The sequence below is a fragment of the Zootoca vivipara genome, chromosome 7 (assembly GCF_963506605.1).
Source record: "Zootoca vivipara chromosome 7, rZooViv1.1, whole genome shotgun sequence".
Classification (NCBI taxonomy): domain Eukaryota; kingdom Metazoa; phylum Chordata; class Lepidosauria; order Squamata; family Lacertidae; genus Zootoca; species Zootoca vivipara.
The window spans coordinates 57959688-57968536 of NC_083282.1; positions in this window are offsets into that span (position 1 = coordinate 57959688).

Below are 8849 nucleotides of genomic sequence, written 5' to 3' on the forward strand. Positions count from 1 at the left end.
ATGAAGACTGGATTTGTAAGTATTCTGCAAGCAAATCTGCTTAGTGACGAATAAATGACCCATTAATTTTTCTTAGAGTTAACATTGGTAGGATGATTCACATAAAAGTCCTGCCTCTCACCAATCTTTGCCACTAATAGTAAGTGAATTGGTCTAGTGATCACCAACAGCATCTTAAAAATCAATTAAGTTTTTATTTTGGTATGAGCTTTCATGTGCATGCACACTTCTTCAAATACACTGAAATAGAAGTCCCCAGACGCTTATATGTAGAGAAAGGGTGGGGAGGGGTATCACTCAGAGAAGTGGTGGAAATGGGTGATTGACTGACTGATAGCTGTTGACGACTGTAAATGACTGCAAATGGTCTTGCATGAAAAAGCAAGGGGTGAGATGGCAGAAGATCGCTTTATCATGTATAATGAGATAAGAATCCAACGTCTCTGTTCAAACCAGGTCTCTCCATGGTTTTAAGCTTGGTGATAAGTGCAATTCAGCAACTTCTCTTTCCAGTCTATTTCTGAAATTCTTTTGTAGTAAGACAGCTACTTTGAGATCTTGTATAGAATGTCCCAGGAGATTGAAGTGTTCTCCTACTGGTTTCTCTGTCTTGTAATTCCTGATGTCAGATTTATGTCCATTTATCCTTTGGCGTAGGGTTTGGCCTGTTTGTCCAATACAGTGGCACCTCTACTTACGAATGACTCTACTTACAATTTTTTCTACTTACGAAGGGAAAAAAATAGTAAAAAATGGCGGCATGCTTACGAAATTTTCGACATCCGAACGGCTGCCCTGCGCTCACCGCCACCAGTGGATCGAGCCCTTGCTGCCGCTGCGAGGCTGGCCTTCTGCCGGCCTCGCGGGTTCGGGCCCTTGCCACCACCGCCGCTGCGAGGCCGGCCTTCTGCCAGCCTCATGGGATCGGGGTCTCGCCACTGCTGCCATTGCAGCGAGGCCGGCCTTCTGCTGTCCTTGCAGGATCGGGGCCTCACCGCCGCTGCGAGGCCGGCCTGCCAGCCTCGCGGGATTAGGTGCTTGCCGCTGCCGCCGCGAGGCCACCTCTCCTGCCCTCGGCTTCTCCGCTCGGAGCACAGCCGGAGCCGCCATGCGGAGGAAGCGCCCTCCCCCCCTCAACGCCTCCCCAGCCTAGGCGCCCGTGCGGTACTTACAAATGTTTCTACATACGAATGTGCATCCAGAACGGATTAAATTCATAAGTAGAGGTTCCACTGTATAGGGAGCTGAAGGGCACTGTTGGCATTTGATGGCATACACAATGTTAGAGGATGAGCAATTAAATAGTCCTCAGATGGTATGTTGGATGTTGTTGGGGCCAGTAATGGTGTTGTCCGGGTGTATGTGGCAGCAAAGTTGGCATCTGGGTTTATTGCAGGCTCTGGTACCAGTGTCCATGTTAAGTCTGCTGGTTGTATTATTGTGACCGAGGAGTTATTTAAGATTGGGTGGCTGTCTGTAGGCAATGAAAGGTCTTCCTCCCAGAGCTTGAGAAAGAGAGCTGTCATTGACTAGGAGAGGTTGTAGATCAGGCATCCCCAAACTGCGGCCCTCCAGATGTTTTGGCCTACAACTCCCATGATCCCTAGCTAACAGAACCAGTGGTCAGGGATGGTGGGAATTGTAGTCCAAAACATCTGGAGGGCCGAAGTTTGGGGATGCCTGTTGTAGATTTCTGATGATGTGTTGTACTGTTTTAACTTGGGAGCTGTACGTGATAACTAGTGGTGTTCTGTTATTTTCTTTTTTGGGTCTGTCTTGCAGCAGGTTCTCTAGGTATCAGTCTGGCTCTGTTGATCTGTTGTTTAACTTGATCAGGTGAATATTTTAGTTCTAAAAAGGTTTGCTGTAGATCTCTTAGGTGAGATTCTCTGTCTATAGAGTTGGAACAGATGCGGGTGTAACGTTGGGCCTGGCTGTATACAATGGATTGTTTGGTATGTTTGGGATGGTAGCTAGAGGCATGTAGATATGTTTGTCGGTTAGTTGGTTTTCGGTGTAAGGTGGTGTCTATACGTCCATCCTGTATTTTTATAGTAGTGTCCCAAAAATGTATATCTTGCATAGATTGGTTCATTGTTAGGTTGATGGTGGGGTGAAAGTCATTGAATGTCTGGTGGAAGGTTTCCAGGGTCTGTTGACCATGTGTTCAGATAATAAAAATATCGTCAATGTATCGCAGGTACAAGAGAAGTTTGAGTGGGTAGGAGTTTAGGAAATGTTCTAAATCTGCCATGAAGATGTTGGCATACTGTGGGGCCATGCGGGTGCCCATGGCTGTGCCGCTGAACTGGAGGAACAGGTCATCACCAAATTTGAAGTGGTTGTGGGTAAGGACAAAGTGGCAGAGTTTGGTAGCAAAGTCCGCTGTGATTTTATCTGAAATGGTGTTCCTTATGGCTTGTAAACCATCATTGTGTGGGATGTTGGTATACAGAGATTCCACATCCATAGTGGCTAGTATAGTATTGTTAGGAAGATTATTCAAAGATTGTATTTTCCTCAAAAAATCTGTGGTGCCACCTACGTAGCTGGGAGCACTGATAGCATATGGTTTCAGAACAGAGTCCATATAGCTGGAAACACCCACTGTAATGGTGCCAATACCTGAGATGATGGGGCGTCCTGGATTTCCTGGTTTGTGTATTTTAGGTAGAAGATAGAAAGTTCCTGGTCGAGGTTCCGCTGGTGTGTTTGTGAGGATCTGTTCTTGGATGTGTGGGGGTAGCTCCTTAACAATCTTGTTCAGTTCTTTTTTTGTATGCTTGTGTGGGGTCTGAGTCCAATTTCATGTAAAAGGCGGTATTGGAAAGTTGTCTGTGAGCCTCCTGGATGTAATCAGTTTTGTTCATGATGACGACAGCTCCACCCTTGTCCGCCTCTTTGATTATAATGTCCGGGTTGTTCCTGAGATTATCTATGGATCTCCTTTCAGCATGGTTTAGAGTTTGTTGTAAGCGAAGGTGTTTCCTGGTCACATCCGTTTGGATTCTGTGGCGGAAGCAGTTGATGTACAGATCTAGTGTGGTATTGCGTCCATCAGGGGTCCATGTGGAGTCCCTTTTTGTGTGACATCTTTTCGGTGGTAGTTGGTGGTCAATGTTCTGTTCATTAATGCATTGGGAGGGTGGTGGTTGTTTCCCAGTAAGTTGAGAGATGTTGTGTTGTGGGGATGTAGTTTGTTCTACTTTGTCTTGTTCTTGTGTGTGATGAAAGTACTCCTTCAGGTGTAAACGGCGTAAAAATGCTTCCAGGTCCCCGCAGAACTGAATCATGTGTGGTGTGGGGATTTGGCAGGGCAGAATGATAGTCTCCATGAAAGGAATGAAAGGAATGTCAGATTGTTATTAACAAAATTCAATAATGAAGTATTGTTATTTATGCCTCAGGTAACATTGGATAAAATTTCCAAAATGGCTGTTTTTAATTGTACATCAGTTTTCTTGGACTTTCATGAGCCTTTTTTCCTTTTTTTTTTAGCATGCATAATCTCTGTAGTGCTCATGGCAAGTAAGATGGTTCATGGGAAATGTTCACAAGAAAGGTAATTTTTTAATTAATATCAAACTCCCCTTTTCCTGTTTCTTTTACATGTCTAAGGTCTACCTTATACATTAACTACACAGAAATTATCTCCATGTAGAGGAAACAGTCCATGCTGTATCATCTGAACTTTAGTGCAAATTTTGTTTTTCCTATGAATGGCCTGACTGGGTTGCTGATCTGAGATATGTGTGTTCAAATAGTAAAATGCTACTATTGTTTGTACATGGGGATATATATTCCTATTATGGTTTGTTTCACTATATTTGAAATTCAAGGAAATGTATTTTTTTTAAAAAATTGTAACACATAAGGGCCACATACAACACATAGCATTTTACTGATATATCAGCCTACTGTCAAATGTGAAACCATATATTTAGCTTGCTGTGAGCATACCTTTAGGGAAACTGTTGTATAAAATAGCTTCCCAATATGCAAAATGGTGGCAATTCATAAACCTCAGGTAATTCAAAATGTGGCTACAGGATTGCTAACTGGGATTATGTATTGTAAGGGGGAGGGAGTACAGAATACCCCCCCCCCATCATCAAGAGTAGCTCCTCACAGAGTAGCGGAAGGAAACACAGACTCCGTGGAGGGAAGTCAGGACACGGAGAGAGAATGCCCGGGCTCAGGCAGGATGAAAGAGCCCAGACTCCACAGACGGGAGGAGAGCGAAAGGGACCAGGGGGAGAGGGAAAACATGGAACACAGACCCTTTCTGCCGGTTCCGGAATTACTCGATAGTCACCAGAAACCCCTGACATGTATTATACCAGTGTTTCAGCAATTGCACTGCGTGTGCCTCCAGACCTTTTTCTAGGCCCAACTCCAAGTACTTGTTTTATGCTTCTTCATGGAACAAGGTATCTGAAGGATTATCCTGTCTATATGTGCTTGTCTATACCTAATATATTATGTACAGGCACTTTTCTTCATTTCCCAATCAGCTGAAATGTGCATAATGAGGAAAGGCCCTTCTCTGGAATGAAAGCTCAGCTGGCACATGCAATGATAGAATTTCAGTACCATGTGATTTTTTAAAAAAAAAAATTCCAAAGATTTTAATCAGATTTACCCTGACACCTCCTTTCCCCAGCAGCCTAACAGGAGAGCAAGAGAGAGAGCAAAAGAGAGCAGCAACCAAAGAAGGTATTTTGTTGCCAGCGACTTTGGAAGAGCCAATGGCAAAATCTGAGCTAGAACACCAGAAAGAAAACGGAAGGCAGCGGGAGAAGCTAGTAAGTTTTGCCCAATCCAACAGTGAGCTTCCCATTAATACAACCAAGGAAACAGCAGATGAAGCAAACCCAACATCATCTCTGCATGAGGAGGGACCAACCAGTGAAGGCCACTGGGTAGGTTCTGCTTATTTTCTCTTTCTTTTTCTTCTTGTTCTTTTGACCCTATACATGTTAAAAGACAGAGGCAGTCCTCTGCTGAGATTTTCAGCAAAGGCCACTGCACCAAATGTACATGTAGAATTTCATAGTGCTGTATCCCACAGGAACCCTCTGTGTGAGTCTCTTTTTTTTCTCGTGGACTGAGTGTAAGACCCTTGACACTACAGGTAAGTGTTACTATGTTTATTTTTATGGCGTATATCATGCAGTAGCCCATTTTGAAATGGCAAGATTTTGACTCAATAGCCATAATCATTCTAAAAAATAAAACTATAATTGTATCAGTGAAATGTCTGACTTGGTTTCTTTAACACCAGAACAGTTTTTGTTCATTTCCCCCCTACTGTTATAACTTTTTATGGTCATTCAGTAAATAAGCACATATGTAAGTATGACAATTCACTAATTACAATGTTCCTCAAACCTACACCTGTAATTTACACAGTTACAGGTAAGTATCTCTTACAGATTCCACTTTTCAATGTTTAAGTATATGGAAATTCTGTAAGTGTAGTAATATATAAGCTAAAGCAGGCATCCCCAAACTGCGGCCCTCCAGATGTTTTGGCCTACAACTCCCATGATCCCTAGCTAACAGGATCAGTGGTTGGGGAAGATTGGAATTGTAGTCCAAAACATCTGGAGGGCCGAAGTTTGAGGATGCCTGAGCTAAAGAGTAGGCATCAGCTTGAGTAGATGTCTGTGGGCCAATTCAAACTTACTGTATTTTTCGTTTTTTAGAGGAGGAAAACACGGGGAAAAAATATTTTGCTTTCTTGAATTGTCCTAGACATAGCAGCCAACTCCTAGAGGCCTAGGTGCCTTTGCCCTCCCCCCATTAAATATTTGAGGAAGCTTCTTTTGCAAAGGGGGAAAGCTCCATTTTTTTGAGGATCAGCTCAAAGTTGTGCAGCTTTTTTTGCAAATGGGAAAAGCCCCATTTTCCGGGGGGGGGGGGGTCAGCTCACAGTTGTGCAGCTTTTTTTGCAAAGGGGGAAAGCTCCATTTTTGAGGATCAGCTCAAAGTTGTTCCGCTTACCTTGCAAAGGGAAAAAAGACTGTTTTTATGGGGTTCAACTCACAGTTCTGCAGCTTCTAAAGGAAAGGGACCCATCTCTACAGTTTCCAGACAGATAATCTAATCAGCCAGTCACATGTTGCTGGGGAAACAAACAGCCTCCATCTGCAGACAACAATTGAGGCCTGGGCAAGGGGCCTGGGCAGGGGGGGGGGAGGTAGCTTCCCTTATCTCCCTCCCCAATCTCTTGCAATCAGCTGCTGAATGGGTTCCTTTCAACACTCTTTCCCCCTCTTGTTAGCCTTTAGCTCTTTCTAAAAATAAAAAAGCACAATCTGCCTTTCACCCCTGGGCAATTCGGCTCCAGGGACCACACGTTCGCTCTATAAGACGCACAGAATTTCCTCTTACTTTTTAGGAGGAAAAAAGTGCCACTTATGGGGCGAAAAATATGGTAGATGCAGATGCAGATACTGCAATCCCAACAGTTACTTTTTGGTAGAAAAAAGCCACCTCAGAAGAGGAAAATTTAGAACAAAGATGGTTGCTTTGCCCACCACTGTTCTGCTCTAAATCAGTCTTCAGAGTTGGAACACATGTGGGATGGGAGCAGGGATATGGAGCAGAGAAGCAGCAGGCTTTGGAAGAGTCAAGCTCTTCTCTGCTCTAGATCTCTCTCTCTGCAAGCTGCTTTTGCTTTAAAAACAATTACGAAACTGGAATTACCACTGAAATTTAATGACACACACCTGTATGTGCGCACCGTTGCTTTCCCTTTTGTTTTCTCACTAGGTTATAAATATTGTACTAGCTTAGACAATAAATGAAAACTTATGTTAAGCTTCTCAACACCTGAAAATCTAAAACTGGGATGGCAAACATAGTGTCCTCCGGCTGTTATTTGACTACAATTTTCTGAAGGTGCTCCAAGGAATCCAATGAGGCATTTTGTGAAGTAGGGTGCCTGCTCAAGGGTGCCATGTGATCTTCATTGGTAAGCAAAAAAATATTCCTAGATACTGGAAAATCTACTAAGTCTTGACAAACCTCTAACCTCTCAGACCCCATTGCTTTAACAGTCAGTCCCATATAACTGTTGGGTATGCTTAGGCTAGAGAAGAGAGATGGTAACAGGTGACATGATAAAACCCTGTTACATAGATGATGCATTATCAACAAGTTCAAGGTGCAAGGCAATTTTGACTAAACATTTGGAAGAATTTCCTGATTTTACAAATAGTTTTATTCCCATATGCCCATACATTTTAGTAGTTCTGCTGTTGTAAACATAAGCACATCAGCACAGCTCATTATGATTTGCTGTGCTACACTCAGCTGCTTCTTTTAAAGTCACTTTTCATTTTAGAAACTTACTAGTGTTGTTGTATAATATTTTATATTGGTTTATTTTCTTCTTAGGCTTACATTGACCACTTCCTTAAAGCTACAAGGGATAAGCTGTAAATTCTGAAGAGTATTTTGTACCTATGTGAATCAAATACTTTAAGGTCGAATTTGTATTGTACATATTATTTTGCAAGAAATAAAGCATATACATGAATACAAAACTCAACATTTTAAAATGCTTATTAGACGCTGTGCCACTTTGACCCTTTTTTGCTTACATTCAATGGGTGCAAATATCAAGAGGTTTATCAAAAATTTTCAATATGTAAAATATACCGGGTAGTGGGTAAACTAGATAGACTGTAATCTACAGTGAAATGAAATTGTATTCAGTTTCAACCCATCTTATACATAAGAACAAAGTATTTGCCTTGCTGCATTGGCCATCATTGCCTTTTATAGGAGTGAGTTCTATAGTTGAACTCAGCACTGTGTGGATATTTAATATAGCTGCTAGGCAGAGAACAAGACCAGGAAAAAAAACTGAGCAGGAGAAACTGCAGCTGACTAATCTGCTTCAGGTGTGGACTTTCCTGAATAATATAAGCAGCAGTAGCAACAAATGGCTTGTTCCCTACCCCTGAGAACTTGCAAAAATTGATAATGATGAAGACAAACAACAAAAGGTAAAAACAGATGAGTGTGAGTAAAGTGCTGCGTGTTGGCAAGTAGATGAGTGTGAGGTTTATGAGTCATGATTAGTTTGTATTTCAGGATAATTAACTAATCATGATAAATTAAAGTAATAAAAATGTTTTTATTGTTTTTTTAAAGATAGTTCTGGCTTAGGCATGGGCAAATTTAAATGTAACTATCCCAGCTAAATAAACTATAATTTGGCAGTTTTAGAACAAGGATTATACTTGCATACTCCCTACTCACTTCAATTTTCTTTTACTGTATGCTGTTTTTTGTGCTAAGACCATGTTTTGATAAAGCCCGTTTCCTGTTACATCTAAACTAGGAAACAGAAGAGTAATAGATTGAAAGTAGATAGCAACAGACTACAACCAATTAATGCCCGTTGCATCAAAGATATGTGCAGGCAGTATTCATTCTACATGAGATGTTCACAATATTGTCATGGATTCTGTAAATAACCACACATCTCTCTCTATAGGTACTTGCTCCTCTGTAGCAGAATAGTACAACTATGTCTGTTCCTTTCAGACTGTTCTTTGTGTTACTTCTGCTGTTCCTTAGAGAACAGCTGCAGTGAAGTAAAGAAACCACTGTCAAGCCCATTAATCTCTACCCATCCCCTCCTATCTTCTCTTTCTTCCTGGAAAAATACAGTTGTCTTCTGTGTTGCTTCCATTACAGTTCCTATGGGATCTTAAACATCCCATATGCTGGTAGCACATGCCCTCTACCTTTTGTTTCTATTTGGCACCTCCATTTTACATGTTAGATCAGGCATCCCCAAACTTCGGGCCTCCAGATGTTTTGGACTACAA